The sequence below is a fragment of the Excalfactoria chinensis genome, chromosome 7 (assembly GCF_039878825.1).
Source record: "Excalfactoria chinensis isolate bCotChi1 chromosome 7, bCotChi1.hap2, whole genome shotgun sequence".
Lineage (NCBI taxonomy): Eukaryota > Metazoa > Chordata > Aves > Galliformes > Phasianidae > Excalfactoria > Excalfactoria chinensis.
Genome location: NC_092831.1, coordinates 12,814,457 through 12,831,708, shown reverse-complemented (window position 1 = coordinate 12,831,708; position 17,252 = coordinate 12,814,457). Strand labels below are relative to the sequence as shown.

At 46.9% G+C, this 17,252-nt stretch overlaps 1 long non-coding RNA gene across 1 annotated transcript; it reads right to left on the bottom strand.

Annotated features, from left to right (window-relative positions):
* Positions 1-13,178: 13,178 nt before the first annotated feature.
* LOC140255171 (uncharacterized) lies at positions 13,179-15,190 on the bottom strand. Its single transcript, XR_011904416.1, has 4 exons — positions 15,164-15,190; positions 14,906-15,041; positions 14,608-14,759; positions 13,179-13,402 (listed from the first exon to the last, which is right to left on the bottom strand). It is a non-coding gene; the product is annotated as an uncharacterized lncRNA (long non-coding RNA).
* Positions 15,191-17,252: the final 2,062 nt, after the last annotated feature.

The following is a 17,252-nucleotide window of genomic DNA, read 5'->3' as shown; positions in this document are numbered from 1 at the left end:
TCTCCCTGCAACAGCCTGCCCCAGCAAAATCAGGGCCATCCCTTTCCTGACACCCCTGCCGTACAGTGACAAACCAAAAAGGTCTAATGCTGATTCCTGAGAGATGCCAAGCCACCCTCCACTTCTACATCTATCAGGAGACAGCAAAGCTTTGCACCTGGTAGGATGAGATCTTGGTCTTGGAGGGGAGATCCCATTTTATGGCTAGAGATGAATTACAGCCATCTGAGCCCCTGTCCCATGCTGTGATGGGTGGCAGAGCTGCTGTCTGAGCTGTTCTGCCCAATTTTTACAATGGTGCCATTATCCATCAGCCATCTGGTAGGCGTAGCCTGTATTTTTTCTGCCACTAGCCCTGTGTTGGCAGATGTTAGATGGAAAAGAAGGTTGGCGGGCAAAACAGGGATTTGACATCTTGTCCCTTTTCCCCTTTGCTAACATTCCTTTGGCTTGTAAGCCTGACAAACCAGCAAACTGTTATCAGATAAGTTCTTTTCAAGGACATGGCTTCACATGTTTTTCATCCTTTTCTTTTAAGGCTTCAATGGCCACATACGGGCAGATTTCCCAGGAGTCAGTGAGGAAAAGCCTGTTCAGTAAAGCAACTAGGTGAAATTCTGGATGTAGCTTTGTTTGTTGTAGGAAGGTGGAAATGATGCATCCTCCAAAATGTACTTGGGGGGTCACTGGTATTCCTGGTTATTATAAAAACTCTTGTGAGCATCAAGGGCAATGCAGCGTGTGTCTGGCAAAGGAAAGCAGAAGGAGGATGGAGGCCGTCAACAGGTTGCAGCTGCACAGGTTTCACATTCAGGCTGCCCCATGGCCCTTTAGCCTGTAAGGGAAGGATACATTCTCCACCAAACACGGCTCTCTTGCCTCAGCTGATGATGCTGATTGCTGTTATTCATTATTTTAGGACTCAAAGAAGGGATTAAGGTCCCATTGTTCTCAGCACTGGATTAACAGAATAAGGATGAGAATATCTCTGGTAACCAAACCCAGCAGGAGAGGAACTCCTGACAGCCAGCCCCTCTGCTGGGTGAGCTATCCTTGGGGCACTGGGCTGGAGCTAAAAGCAAAAGGAGAATCAAGTGGGTAGATTTGCTGCCCGCACCACAAGGCTGCGGATGCAGCAGAGCTGTGCTCCTCTCCAAGCAGGCCTGGTGGCTTCTGCCAAGGGCAGACTCATCGAGAAGTTTGTCCAAAGACAGCGTGTCTTGCTCTCCGAGTTTAACGTGACGCCTTTTGGTCTCTGCAATTCCCCTAGCACCTCTCAAAGGCGCATGGATTTGATTTTGGCAGCTGTTCAGTGGGCCACATGTTCGGCTGATCTGGATGATGTGATTGTTTTTGGGAGGACTTTCCAGGAACATTAAAATTGCCTGGAGGACGTGTGTAGCTGGCCAGAGCGGGCTGCTCTGAAAGCAGAAACCCATCCAACTGTGACGAGTGCCGGTCCCAGGTGCAGTCCGTTGGTTGTATCATTTCTCCAGCAGGGTGTGCCTCCGCATCCCACCAGGACAGGCACTGTTGACACAAACCCACCCCAGGAATGGCAGCTGGAAGGAGACACTCTGGCCCTGCATGAGGCATGCAATTTCTAGTTTAGCTCCATATTATCTGGCAAAAGAGGAAGAAGGGGAGGGAGACATGAAAGAACAGCCTGGACCTGAATCCCTGGCTAGAGGACAGGCTTGCAGCAGCATTTGTTAGCTTGCTCAAGGTGTGTACACGGCACTGCTGAGGTGCTGGTCCTGCTGTTTGCCCATATTGCTGCCTTCCTCCAGCACTGCTTGGCTTTTGGACCTCAGAAATGCATCCCAGGGAGGTGGGACTGAGAAGTGCTGAACTGTACAGCACAGCAATCCAGAGGGCTTCCTCCAGAGGAAGAAAAAAGGAAGACTTTCTTGAATAAGCTGGGAGGAAAAATAAGGGATGTTCCTCGGAATAAGGTGCAGGGCTCCTTCCAGCTTGAGGATCCTGTGCCTGAATATCAGCCCAAGGAGCTGCCAAGAGCAGGAGTGGTGGAGCCTGGGGTTGGTATCGTGCTGGCTACCAGTGAGCGAAGGCGTAGGGTGCATTGCCCCAGCAGTAGCACTCTCAGATTAGATGAAGTAGATTCTGAAATGCAGAGATTTCCACTGTCATGCCTGGCTGATAACTCAGAAAAAGGACTCCACTTTAAGATAGTTTTTCTGTCCTCAGGAGGAAAACAAAACAAAATAAAACAAAAAGCAGTAGTATTGTGCCAGCTTCTCCAGATACAGTGGAAAATGGCCAGCAACAGGTGGCTTTCCAAATGAGGCCACTGAAGTACAGGGAGCACAATCCCTGCCCTGACTGCTTGATCCTTCATTGCAGACTCAGTCTTCCAGAGCCCTCCTGGCCATCTCAGCATTGTCCTCCATGGACCTACTTGACCTCTCAGGAGGGGCACAGATGGACCTTTCAGCAAAGAAATCCTGAGTTCAGATGGGGTTACCTTTTGCAGAAGCCTTTCATAAAGCAAACTTCACATAAACACTCATGGCATTCAAAACCTCCTTGGAGGCTCATCACATTTCTTCCCTATTTGTAATGTGCTTCAGCAAAACTCAATGTCCATCAAATCCATGTGTCCAAGATCATGTTGTAGGAATCCTGGAGCATGTGTGGAATTGATTGCATTTTGCTGTTGGACATGTTAGCTAAAATGCAAATTAGCTGTCGCTCTTGGAACTTACGTGGTACCAAGCTTTACTGTGCTTCCCTTTTTCCACTTGTGTTAAATACACCCATGTGGGAACGATGGCCTTTCCTACGCACCTAGTGATGCTGATAGCTCAGCCAGGCAGTGAGATTTGGCTGGGCCCATCTGTTTATAATAGCTTACAAATCTCATCACTTACTTAAAAACTATGAAAAACTACGAACCACACACATATGCTGCTAAATCATTTGGCTCCACGTGTCTGGGAGAGCCCACCAAGCCTAAGCAGAGTGCAGAAACCCAACAGAGAAATGTAAGAGTAGGGTATGAAAGAAAAGACTGACAGGCAGGGGAATTAGCCCCTGTACAGCTAGAAATCTGTTTGGAATTGACTCAGGTAGGAGCTGCAGCCCATTTCCTTACAAATCTTTGGTACAGAGCTGTCAGCTACACTTTCTCTGTGCTATTTTGCACTGCTCCTGGCATCTGGGCTCTGGGCCTACCAAAACCCAGGAACACACCAGGTCTCAAGCACAGGTCCTTCTCCAAAGAGCTGTCATAGTTGCACCAGAGAGAATTCCTGCTTTTCCTATCAAGACTTGATGGATAGAAGTGGATTTTTTTTGTTTGTTTGTTTTTTGTCTTGTTTTGTTTTTGCTTTCTTTTGTACTAGCAATTACAGCAAAGCAAAGTGAATTGCTTGACACGAGTTTGGGTTACAATTAAGCAGCTGATTCTGAGTCTCTCGAGAAAATTAATGCAGCACAGCCTGGAGAATATGACTGCAAGAGCAGCAGCCAGCTGGAAGGCTGCAAACAGCCCAGTAAAATGGCAAGGCTGACAGTTACTACCTTTTCTTGGCTGGTTGTGTATCTCATGCTAAAGAGAGGTGACAACCTTTGGTCACTTTATGGGCTTTAATCACAAGCAGAGCACTCAGCGTGAGAGCCCAGACTCCCGCGGCTTGGCATGCTCTGCTGTGGTCCTATAAAGCACTCTGTGGCACTGGGGTGCTGGACATAGATGGACAGAGCACAGTGTTGGGCAGGAGGAGGGAGGTTTGGGTGCTGGAGGGAAGATTTTGGAGCCAGCACTAAAATCAGTGCAGCATGCAAGATGTGTATGCATGTAGGTGGCTGCAATGGGCCTAAACTCCAGGCACTACAGAAACAAAAGCATGAAAACTTGGGCTTGTCTCATGCAACTACCCCACACTTGTTGCAGGAAACCATCATTTTCCACGGCTGCTTCCTCTCTGTTTGAAGTGTGCTGCTTGTTGAGGAGATCAGCTTTGCACCACTGGAGTCAAAGCCTGAGAGATAATGCAAGACAGAAACATAACACTCTGTACAACTGTCTACGAGGCACATCTGGATACAGTGTAAACCTCAACTCTTTGTCAATATTATACTATGCATTTATTTCTCCCTCCGGGAAAAGCAAAAACAGTTCAGGTCTGAGCAACAACAAGAAGAAAATCTAAACCAAAACTGTGATTAGCAATGTGGAAATGTTGATGCAAGAGGAAACCATGCACACTGTGGACTGTTTTAGATAAAGTAGGTGAAACATGCAGCTCTGTCCAAAACAGAAGCCAAAGCCCTCTTGGGCCAAGTTTTTTCCCATAGATGACTCTTAGGGAAAAGAAAGAAGAACTGATCTGCAGGAGCAATGCTCACAATGGGGGCTACCCCACCTGCTCCCTTCTAGATGTGACCCAGATGTAGTTTCAGTGGGTTCAGGGGGCTACCCGTTTCCACTCTCCTGTCCTGGACACCTGAGAAATAGTCAGTGTGACAGCTTCTCCAGTACTCATCTGAGCAAATATCCCATCTCACACCCATGACCATACTGATGTACCTCCTAATTATCACCATCCCTCCTGCTTTGCCCATGTGTGACTGGCCACCCTCAGCCAGCACTAAGCATCCCATATACTTTTCCTGCTGCCATGCCACCACAATAGGTTGCACAAGAAGCTGACACCAGCTTCTCCTCTCCTCACATGGTCCACATCCAGGGGATTATGTATAAGCACAGATGGCCCTGCATTGTCTGTTAATTGGGGATTGTTCCTTTTTATCTGGTCACTGAAGCTTGTCCTGGACTTTTCTTTGATTTCAGAGGTTTTTGTACGAAGCTACCAGGCAGAACTGAAAGGCTGGTCAACACGACCTTTGTGAATGCCCTGAATTGCATGAGCTGCTGGAGCAGCCTGTAGCTGTGCAAACATGCTGATGGCTTTTAAAGGCTCTTACACTATTGGTACAGGGCATTGGGTTATGTGGGATGTATAGAAATTTGACCCAACAGGGAGGAAAATGGATGTAGAGTAGGAGAGGCTATGTTCCTCCTACCTCATCACCTCTAACAAGTCCCTGAGCATCAGGGGTGAGTAAGCCCAGCATGAGCTACAGGCCAGTCACAACGAGCAGTTTTCATCACCCATTTCTCAAAGCTATGTAACATCCATACACCATTCTGCTCTGTCTGGGTGGATGAATGGGAATGCATCTGCTTAGAGCAGCCTATGCCTTCCCACAAGCACTTCTCAATCTGGCTATAAAGTGTAGGTCAAGATGTTGCACACAGAGATGTGACCCTTTTGGGTGCCTCTAAATGGCCCTTCAGGCCACTACAAGTCCTCTCTCCTTGTTCTGTTTTCCTCCCTCCTTAAACCACTTCACCCCTATTGGCTAAAGCAGCCTAGAGCTCAGAGAATGGTGAACAGAGGGCAGAAAGAATGGCTGCTGTACATCAGCCAGAAGGCAAGCATGGATGCTGCAGATGTTGCAGAATAGCTCACTTGGAAGCGTGTGGGGAAGAGAGAGTCTTCCCAAAGCCCTTAGTGTCACAGTGATGGAGCAGGGCCTCCCACAGCAAGGGAACAGGGAGGAGGAAAGGAAGATTTTGAAGTAATGATGAGGTCCCAGCTGAGGAAGTCAGTGACTGCAGCCCCCTAACACATATCAAGCTCTTAGCAAAGCAGCAGGCTTCACAAGCTCTGCAGCACACCTGGCCATGCCCCATAATGCAGCATAGATCATCCCACCACCTCCGCTCCCCTCATGAATGCAATCTGCCAGCAGTCTGTGGGAGGGCTGAGCTGACAGTGTGACTCTGTCCTATATCAGCCTTTATGAGGGAAAGTAACCCTTAGCTATGACAACCAACACCTAATAAAAAGTTGCCTTATGGACTTCTGACAGTCTTCCCTGGGACCTCACACTGCAGTTATGCAGGCACAAAACCTGGTGGCAGGGGCAATTGTCATGCAGGTGGAGCTGTGAATGATCACTTCCCCCTGCAGGACCGTCTTTGACAGAAGAATGAATTGCCTAGTTATAAAGCATCATGCAGGCATTCCTTAGATGGCAGTGATCAAACCTCCACCTCCTTGGAACAAGTGAGGCAAGCAAGCAGGCCTTCAACTCTGCTGTCAAGCAGTATCTCAGCAGGGGAGCTCTCCTTTGCCCTCCCCACAAGCATCCAGGCATCATTAGCATCGCTAGCGTGTGGAAGTCCTCATCAAGAACATGACCTCATTGTTTCAGCGGCTGCATAAATGCAGCTTAAAGATGGTCTCTGCCCCCACAGAGCCCATAATCACGTGTAAAAAGCTGCATGGGGAACACAGTCTGATTGAAAAAGAGTATAAAGGAATAATAAGATAATACAGTAATATGTCCTTGGCCTGTCTCCCTTTCCTCAGTGTGTTACTCTCTTGACCTTGATGATGTGATGTCTCATTTACAGTCCTAGAAATGCAGGCCATATATATCCCTGTAAGTAAGAGAACAAGGACCACGCTCTGCAGTCCGATTGGCAGAAGCCAGCCTTGCTTGGCTCATAACTGAATTCCCTTCCCTCCTCCATGCCACAGTAGTCACCTTCACAGTCCTGACAGGGAACAGTCCCTGGCACATGATGTTCCCCAGGCTAAGCCCAGAAAGCACAGGTGGGAGCTGGCCAACTAAAAGGAAATGCCTGTTATCCCCGCTGCTTGAGACTAAGATGTTGAGATGAGTTGCCCATGACCACAGGGAAAGTTAGTATTATAGACCAGGCTGTCCTTTCCAAGGATCAGACAAGTATTTTTCAGGTTGGAATCAATCCTTATTGCATATCTATTGCTTTTTTAGCACATCATTCAGAGTTAGTTATCACTTAAGGTTTGACCTAGCAAGAGGGTCTAAGCACATAAATTCTCACTTGTGGAGCTGTGTGCACTTGTGGGTCTAGCCAAGCTGTGAGGAATACCAGCTGTGCATGCAAACAATCACTGCCAAACACCATGAAGCCTTTTTTGCAGCCAACAGAAGTGATCTCTCTACCAGCTCATGGTTGGTGTTGCATGCAGTGCCCTGGCAAATATGGCCTGCATCATTCATGTAGAGGCTATTCTGGCAGAAGATCCTTTAGTATGACTGAGTTAGCTCCAGCTGAACTCTATATGTTCAGCCACTGCTTCTGATCCTGCACTAACTCCCAAGCTGCAGAGCAGACTTACCAAATCTGCACCAGTAGTGGTTTGGGCACCCTTGAGCTACAACCTGAAGTTAACCCAGCACAGACATTTGTACCCAGAGCCATGGCTTAAACTATAGGGAATTTGGACCTGAGAACACTGGATAGCACAGGGATCCCACAAATCATTTCTCCTTTGGATCAGGAGGCAGCATTTGTCACAGTTCCATTAAGCAATTATTATTAGCATCTTAGAGCTGTAAGATCACATTGCCTAGAGGTGAGGCTTTACCATGTGTGGCTGCAATGGCTGAAGCATGAGTCTTCCTGCTCGCACTTCTGTCTCTTCTTCTTGCTGCTGTGGAGCGTCTGCAGCGACAGAGGGGGGATGGAATTTACTTTCTGGTTGATATAAAGTGAGCGGGGAACAGTGAGAAGCACTTATTTGACCTTGAGTGCAGTGAGAAAGCATAACACACCGTCTGTATAAAGTTTCTTCTTGAAGAAAAGAAATAATAATAATAATAATAATAATAATAATAAAAAGTCTTTTTGTTCCTCTACCAGAGAAGACTGTAAAAATCTGCTCCGGCAGAGCTCAAGTGGATTTCACAGCCAAAGCAAGGTCATTCAGAAACTGCTGCCAGGTCAAGTTTTCACTTTGAACATTTTCACAGTTAAAGGAGGATCCAGGACATGTAAGAAAACACAGACCTACACTTTCCACTTGAAACTGCTTTTAGCTTGAACTATAAGGTGCAAAGAAGAGAGCCAAACTGGTTGGGGGGGGGGAGAAGCTGGAGTGGCAGGGCTTGGGTGATTTGTTTTTCTAGAAAATCTCTGCATCTGCTCTTTTCAGTGAAGTTCCCATCGCTTCTTTGTTTCTACTCCGTTTTCCAGCTGTGCAACACAAAGCACAGGCAGGTCAGCAGCCTTGCTGAAGATCACAGAGTGAGTCAGTGGCTCTGGAGAGATCAGAGCCAGGAGCCCACTGTGTGCCAGCTCTTTGTGCTTCCCTCTGGTTTGGAAATTCCTTTCAACCCCAGGTGTTAAAACAAGGTGAAGGAGGACAAATCCCAGACTTCAGCTTTGGCGGAGGCTTCTGAAGGACTCGGTGAAAATGCCACCACAATGCTGTGACACCAGGCAGTGCTCAGTCATATTTGAGCTCAGGGGTAGGGAGACTTCTGCATCTGGTGCTCCGCAATTTGCAATTGCATTACTTCCCATTGGTCTGTCACAACAAAATCTGACAGCCCTGCAGGTTTCTCAAAGATATAACATTTCTACAATGTATCGTGAAAACTGGCAGCCAGAAGGAGAACAACACCTGGAATGAAGAACCTGCTATAGGATGAGCCACCCAAGAAAGGGGTGCTGCAAACCAGAGGCTGTTGGCTGCAATTGCTTAAGCAAATTGAACAGAGCAGGGGCTCAAGCACCAGCAAAGAATCACAGAATGTCTTGGGTTGGAAGGGATCTTAAAGAACAGTGAGCTCTAACAGCCCCCCCCCCCCCGCCCCCCCCCCCCATGGGCAGCATTGCCATCCCCCAGATGAGGTTGCCCAGGCTCCATCCAACCAGGCCTTGAGAACATTCATGGATGGGGCATCCACAGCTTCTGTGGGCAGCCTGTGCAAGTGCCTCACTACTGCAGTGTGCACTTGTCCACACTATTGCTGGCACACCCATCATCACTGCTGTCATAGCATCTTCTTATCCTTGGGATGCATATCACACAGGGAGGGAACATGCCCACACATAAGACAGGTGACATTTTTCCTGATTGGACATGTAACCTGTTAAAAGTGACCTCTATTTCCCCCAAATTACAATGCCTTCATGCTAACATTAACTAAAGTTCCAGCTGGCTATAAGTTTTAATATCTGAAAGGACTGGGGAAAAAAAAAATAAAAATGAAGGAAAGGAATTATTTTTTTAGAGAGCTGTTTTGATGTGTTCATGTGTGTGTGTGTGTATATATATATATGTATATATAGCCTTTGCTAGAGAAGATCTTGATTTGTTACTGTAGAGTCCCTTGGAAACAACGGCTGACAAGGGAGGAAGTAATTTATAAGCCTTGAGATACGCTGATTAATTGCAGCCATTTTGCACAGTGATACTGAGGCCCTTTCATGGGAGGTCACTCAAAGGTACAGGGCTGAAGTGAATAGATTATTACCGGAGGGCTGCTGGTTAACAGTGACCACAGAGCTGTTCTTGAACAGGGGGCTCAGCTGGTATGAACAAGATGTTCATGAACACTGCACTACAAAATGGTTCGTTGTTGTGGTCATGCGCTCTGGGCTGCTAAATATTCGTGGGTGCACTTGTGTGGGCATGTTCAGTTTATTTAGAAAATAAGGGCATTGAAGCACTTGCTTTCTGAAGGGGAAAAAAAAAGCACGGAGTAAGAATAACTGCAACTGTGTGAATACTGAAGAGAAAGAAAGGAGAACATCTCATTCCCTTTTTCACAAGTTTTTAAATGACAAAGCAAAAGATGTGAAATGCTGGGCAAAGCCATTGCCCGGGGTCCCCAGCAAAGGCTGCTAAACCATTAACCTCGCTTTCCTGACCTTGCAGCCTTCTAACAAATCCTTTCTACTTTAGCAGGATTTGTTTCAGAGAACTCGGCTGTGTAATCTGGTACTCTGGTTATATCCTTATTTAACAGATTCAAGGCCAAATCCTGCTCATTGCTGCACTAGCACAGTCCTGCTGCTTTTGGTGTGGCTGCTCAGGCTGAGAGTAGAATATGATGTTCTTCCCATTGATCTCATTCTCCCTCTCTATTGTGTTTCATTTTATGGTGCCCTGGAAACCAGGAAACCTGTATGTTTTCAGCCATTTGATGGACAGGAAATGTATTCGCTTAACTAACCTTTTCCCTCAACAGAGATGGGTTTTTGTTGGATTTTTTTTCTTTTTTTTTTTTCTTTTTTTTTTTTTTTTTCTTGAGCTGGCCTCACAACACTTATGGAAACTGGTTACAGGAGAGAGGAAAAAGATTAAGGATGGTAGCTCAGCAGCAACATGTATGAGCTTGGTTAGAACTGTTTCTAGGAAGCTGCAGGAACAGAAGTCCCGAGTCCAAATTTTGTCTACAGCCACCCTCCAGTTCCCCTTTCAGCTACAAGAACAGCTCTTCTGGCTCGTTTGTGGGCTGGAACGGATGCAGGCAGGAACAAGCTGAAGCCATCCCCTGCAGGATGCATTCATACCCGGGTGATCACAGCCATCCACTCCTGCCCAGTCCTGGAAGCCAAAGTGCTCCCAAGCCTGCTGGAAAAGCAGTGGAGTCCAAGGCACAGAAGGCAGACTGTTCTGAGGAAGGCATTAGCACTGCAACAGTCACCAATCAAGTGACCCTCGAAAGGACAGCATTTCTCAACACCTGCCAAACCTCTCAAGACTGGAGACTTCTCAGGTCCCCCACATCTACATCTAGTGGTAACACACTGGAACAGGTTGCCCTGAGAGGCTGCGGGTGCCCCATCCCTGGAGGCATTCAATACCAGGCTGGATGTGGCTCTGGGCTGTCTGATGTAGTGGCAGGGGGATTGAAACTAGATGATCTTTGAGATACTTTCCAATCCAGGACATTTTATGATTCTATAATCTATGTTCAAACAGGAAAAAGCTCAACGGGCACCTTTAACCACACAGCCAACTTTTAGGTATGCATGAAGAGATGGGATGGTGTCTCTGAGCACAGCTTGTCAGGGTATATAAGGTACTACATTGATCTGGAAGAGTGCAAGCAAAGCCAAGGATGAGATGGTGGAAGGATTCATCCTACAGGACTCTCAGTGAGGCCCCTCCAACATCTAGCACCACTGCACTTGAAATACACTCCGATTTAGGAAGGTTCCAGCAGACTGCCAGATGTACAGTAAAAGGCTGCAAAAGTTTGCCCTCTCCTTGAAAATCTGAAGCTTTAAGAGATGGACAAAGGCGACGTAAAGAGATAGGAAGTCAGACAACATCTGCTATTCACAGACACGGGGACCTCAGAAAAACATCGAGGATTTGGCAGTAAGTAGCGGATCCAGGCAGAGCTAAAGAAGAGAGAGTAGCTGCAGGAGTCAGTCACCTGGGAAAGCTGCTGCAGTAAAGTTTATATTGGCTCAGGCAGTCCTAAGGGACTTCTGCAGGGAGACTGAGGTGGCTGCTGAAAACCCTGGAAAAAGAGTGCAAATGGGCCATAAAAATGAAGGCAAGTGGGAGGCACGACTTTTTTTTCCCTTTGTCTGAAATTTGTGCACAGACTTTTTTTCACAGACAAAGTTCTTGCCTTTCTGAGGAAGAATACATCACTCTGGTATATGAATGACTGCAGAATCAGTGCCACTGCCAGGATGATCATTTTCTGTGCAGCTTCCTAATGTGACACTTCAGCACCATGAACGGCTCTCCTGCTGCAAGCAACAAAAAATCCCTGCTCCTCCTCCTAACTCTTGCAAATTGCCTGCTTTGCATGACGCTGTGTTCTCTAAGTCTACCCTGCCAAGATGGTGCACATTTCTCTTGAGCCCACATCCCCATAACCAGCACGTGCCTGTTTTGCACATGCTGGTTCACCCCCAGGCTCTCACTTGAAATGCAAAAGTTAGCTGTCCTAGAGGAAGCGCAATGTCTGAGGGCATCACTTATATCAGACTTTCTCCAGACAGCGGGATGGTGACCAAAGGGCCGTGCATCCCAGCGGGTCATGAGACCCACTGCTCTGGAGAAGATCTCCTGGAATTTCCTTTAGTAGGAGGGCTTGGTTTCCGTTACTGTCCTCTCGCCAAGCAGTACGCAGTCGGCTGGCATTTTCCTGAAACCATTGCTAGCAGTGCCTTCAAAGACGCGACGTCACATGTGCCAAAGCGTGACTCTGGTCTGAGTGAGTTCCCGTCAGCCTGACGCACGGGGGGAATGCTCAATTGATTCCTGATGCAGTTACATGCATCACAACACAAAGATGTCACCCACCAGAATGAGCGCGTTGAGTCACTGTGTTTCCCCAGGCTGCAAAAGTGCAGAAATCATAATCATTTCCCAGCACAGATCTATGAGGGTGCTGGCTCCGGCACTTGCATGCTCCACTCACCCTCTGGATGGCTTTTCCAAGCAGTCAGCAACAACACAGGGCACAGGCATGCCTGCTTTTCCCTCTATCTCTCAACCTATCATGCCATGGCCGTAAAAGGAAAATATGTGTGTACTTTCTCCCCATAAGCCTCTTTTTAAAATATATATATATATATATATAAAAGTATATATATATATACATACACACATTCATATATATGTTTTAATAATGACATTCACAGCATTTCTTAAATACTGTTTGAAACGATGATTTACAAGTTTTCAAATAAGGATTTATGGGCCGCCCTCAGCACACTGGGCCAGCATATCCCAGGGCCATTTGTCAGAGAGCATGATGAGGATGGGAAGGTAGCAAGGATTCTTGCTGGGTAATCCATGAGCAGTGCTCATGGATACGTGGGAGAGCCAGGAAGGCAGGAGAAAAAAAGAGTCAGGATGTTTCCTAGGAAAAACAAAGCGCAAGACAAAGGCGATCTTGTTCACAAAGTGAAGATGTCTCCTCTCACCAACCAGGCGAGGGAATCAGGGTAGCAGCCTGCTAGCAGATCCCATGGCTCTTGACCTACATGCTTTTGCTACTATAGTAGAAGAGGGGCAACAGTCCGGGAGCACCGCTGTAAGTCATTTGTCAGGAGCGTGAGAGAAATCTGTCCTTGGCTTACAAACACCACACACGGCTCTCTGCTTTGATGACTGCAGCTGTCTGCATTAAGGGAGCCGGCAACTGGAGAGTGGAGGAGGATGCTGGAAAAAGGGTAGAGTGAAGGCTTTTGGTCCTGGGTGGAAAGACAGACAGATAACTATTGCCTTTAGGATCCTTGGGGACAGGTAAATTGTAAGGGAAGCTGTAATACGCTATAAAACAAATTTCTCGTTGAGGCTGTGATTTGTCACAGCCAGGAGAGTTATGAATTTTAGCTCAAGAGTCAGTATTATTTTAGCTTACCCTTGAGGGTCAGGATTCACAGGCTGGAAATGAAGTGGATGTTGTATAAAAACATCTCCCCACTGGCAAGTGGGTGTTTGTGCTCCTCACTGAGTGGTCTGTGTGATATGCAGTTTCTGGGAAGGTATATATCACATTCCAGGTAAGAATAGGTGGGATCCAAAGTACTTAATGGGTCTGAAGTGATACTGCTCTGAAAATGCAGATAAATGGGTCACTGTCAAAGTGTGTTAATTTAACGTCTGAGATTTTGTTTCTGATCAGCATGTACATCCTCACCCCTCTGTCTCAGGGCAAGAAGCCAGGTTTCACATAGGAAATGTTAAGCAGAGGCAAAGAGAGGAAATGATAACTTGAGATGCCATTCCCTCCTGGATAAACCAGTAATGATGCAACTTGCAGGCGCTGCTTAGAGTCCCTGAGTTTGTGCAGTAGACCCATTAAGGCAAGGGCACGTTCCTGGGAGACTTCAGTGAGGCAACCTCGTCTCATGATGGCGTCCCCCTTAATTTTTTTTTGCCTTGAGCTAAATTTTTAGACAGTCCAACATTCTGCATCCAGTTTTTGTCATGCTCTGAACTGTCAGGGAACCAGGCTAATACTACATGGCACTGAAATTTAGCCTCAAGAGATGGCAAACTGACAAGTTGAACTGTGACACCTTCACAGGACTGGGTTTTTCTATCCACACTCCCTGCACACACACTGTCCTCTAGCCTCATTGTGTCCCAGCATCAGCTGCAGGTTTTGCTCTGGAGAAAAAGCAAAGGCAAGATGTACACATGTTCCCCTGCAAGAACTGATCCTCCTGCTTGTAAGCAGTGTAACAAATCCAGAACAGCGCCATTATTGTAAATGTAATTAATAGTGATCTGGGAAGATTATAACTTTCTCTCCCATTTCTTTATTTTCCTCCTCTTTCCCCAAAAACTTTCTGGTTGTGCTTTTTTTGGCAACCCCAAAATAGTAATTTGATGCAAACTCTGGCCACAAATCCAACAGAGCTTGATAGGCTTTAAATGAGGGGAGGGGGACACGCGGGGGTGATTGCTTTAATAACTGTTCTTGGAAAAAGGCCATGGATGTATTTTCATTACTCAGAAGAAAGCCAGAAAGAAAACAAGTGGCAGGACAGCCATTAGAAAATAACTATGAATAATTATAGAGTGGGGGCAAGGGGAAGTCCAGGGAATTACTTCAGGGATATAATCACAAGCCCACATCCAGGCCAGTTTCTGGTGGCCAAGAAGAGGATCTATCCAAACAGTGTTTTTTGGGCCCCTCCAGTTTGGGCCCATCTCTGTTCAATCTTTCACAAGCCTACATCCCCATCATAGAAGCTGCTGTCCCTGCAGTCTCAGCAGGTCCCTAAAACACTATGCATGGTCCTGACCTTACCTTCATGGATGAGTCTCTATGTCAGGCACAGAATGGAGACATGATATCTCCCTTTCAGGAGACAGGAAAGCCAAAGGCCTAAGCCACAGCATGGATTAAATTGGTGAGGATTTTAACTGCTGTACAGACGTTCTACCATACAGGAGAAGGCTCTGCAAGAAATCAAGGTATGATAATCATAGGCAGAAAAAAGGAAAGAGTTTTCCTTAATCAAAAGAGATATAAAAAGGCCTAGGGAGTTCTCCCCATTCCCAAATCCCAGAGTATTTCAGATGTCCCCAGAGAATCCCCACAGTACCTCATCAGAAGAGATAGAGCTTCTGAGCTCCTTGTCAAGTCAGGTTTCAGAAGTCAAATCTCCTCATCTTTAGAAAGCCTCTAAACCACCTACAGTCACTCTTGTCAACGTTGATGCCAGACATCCATCTATGTGCCTGTAATGCAATGGGAAGTACAGCAATGACAGCAGAGGTGCAAGGTCCCAGGCTGCAGCAAGTGAGGATATGCTCAAATGCAACAGCCATAGGCACAGAAATAAAGGAAAAAAGCTACTTACCTTTGGAAGGCCACAGGTATGAAGGGAACTCCAGCAAGACAACCTTACCTGCACAGCCAACATTTATATGAGGTCTGGGGAATGGCTAGGATCTACCTTTTCCTGTCACTCAGGTGCATGCAATGCAACTGAGCTCTCCTAGGTTGGCCCTGCCTTCCCACCAGGTGCTCAATCAGCATCTCAGGCTATGACTTAGCATTTCCACTACAGTACCTCTCCATGAATATTATACCTCTACATGGAAGAGGGGTTTGATTTGCTCCAGATGGTTGTATTTGTTCAGGAAGGAAAACTTCCAGCAAAGTGACAATGCTAAAGGAAGTGAAAACCCCAAATCCAACTTAGCTCATGCACACCTTGCTTCAGGAAAGAACCTGGAATGCTCAAAAGATGAAAAAAATTAAAGAAAATCAGCAGCGTAGGAGGTTATTTTCACACCACCTCCTTAGGCACTATGCAAAAGTTCTGGAGTAACCAGACACAGCAGGCTTGGAGGGAGCTGACAGTTACAATCAGGAGTCATGTCCTCCAGGTAAACCATTATTTATCAGTGCTTTAGGGGTCAAGACAGCAGGTCCACAATCACATAAGCAAAGCACATCGCCACATCACATCCAGCCATACCTTATAAAGGACCTCTGCTTGTTCAGTCAACTCCAAGCATTTTTTCCTCCCCAAAGCATTATTCCTAACATTCACAGCAAAACCAGCACTGTCTTACAGCAGACAAAAGGAAACTCCTTCTGAGACCACACCTGCTTCTTCCAGAGGATGCCTTCCTCCAACCGAAGCAACGATCTAATTTATTTATGGCCACCCATCACCATGGCACCCATCTGCACAAGGTTTCTAAAGGGCCTTACTTTGTGCCAAGGAGACAAGGCAACCCCATGTATTTCACCACAAGGTAAATAATTAGACAATACCTCCAGAAGACAGCAGGCTGGCGTATTTGTTCAAGTTCCTTGAGCCCATCTGAATTTGTACTTTTCCTTTTATTTATGCCATTTTTTCTTCTGGTTATTGATGATGTTTCTCGTTTGTTTTTATTAGATGCAGGTGTTTTCTGCCCTTCAGCTGGGAGCACTTTTCCTTTTCAGCCAACTCCAGTCCTACGTTGTGCCTCAGTCACCTTTTGACTGTGATACTGGAGAGAAGAGGAGGGGGATAAAAAAAGGAGAGTGAGAGATACTGATTTTTGCTGCCTCAGCAGATGTGTGTTAAAGTGTTTTAGTGATTCAGCCAGTGCGCCTGCCTGGGGCCAAAGGAGAGGCATTGTCTGAATGTAAAACAATTAATAACAAAAAAAGAATGTGGGCAGCATTGAGTGGGGGAAGGTGGAGGTGGAAAGCGAGCAAATCACAGGGATATTCTGAGCTCGCTGAGCACCTTGGTAAGATCTCCAGCCGTTTCCAACAGCAGCAGTGTGGATGCAGCCAAGACCCTCTGTGACATAGGAGCCTCACCAGCCCTGCTGTACAGACGGGGGAACTAAAGCTGCTTTTGCAATTCCTCCTGGGCCCTGCAGAGCCTCTGGACAAGGGCCACGCTCCTCCCCAGAGCAGAGCTGTGCTTCCCTGACATCCCAAGCACACTGGGAGGAGGGGAGATGCTCAGCCATGCTAAGGGACCCGCTCAAGCCCTGCAGGCCTCTGCTTGCTGCACCGGCCATGAAGGCCACAAAGGCACAAAAGGAAACCTCTGCTCACGATTAAACATTTGTCTTTCCCCCATTAGTGCGAGGGGAATCTACCCCATGAGCAACATCCAGTACAGACTCTGGGCTCTGGTCCTTATGAAAAGGCCCCAGAGCTGATGTTCATCACAACTCACAGGGTGGCACAGGTGGGTGATGGGGGGATGGAGGCACCCCAGCCACCATCATCTCTGGAAATGTTGGCAGCCAATCCCTGGTAACGTGAAACAGAGCCAACCCAGCCCTGCAGAACACCCAGGAGCTGATCTGGTGAGGGGAGACTCCAATTCCTACATGCAGTTTAAAATTGATACCCCCATGAGGCATGTTAAAAAGCAAAACATTGATGCTGTCTTCACTGGAAGCATCGGTTGCTTTGTTTTTTTAATGACA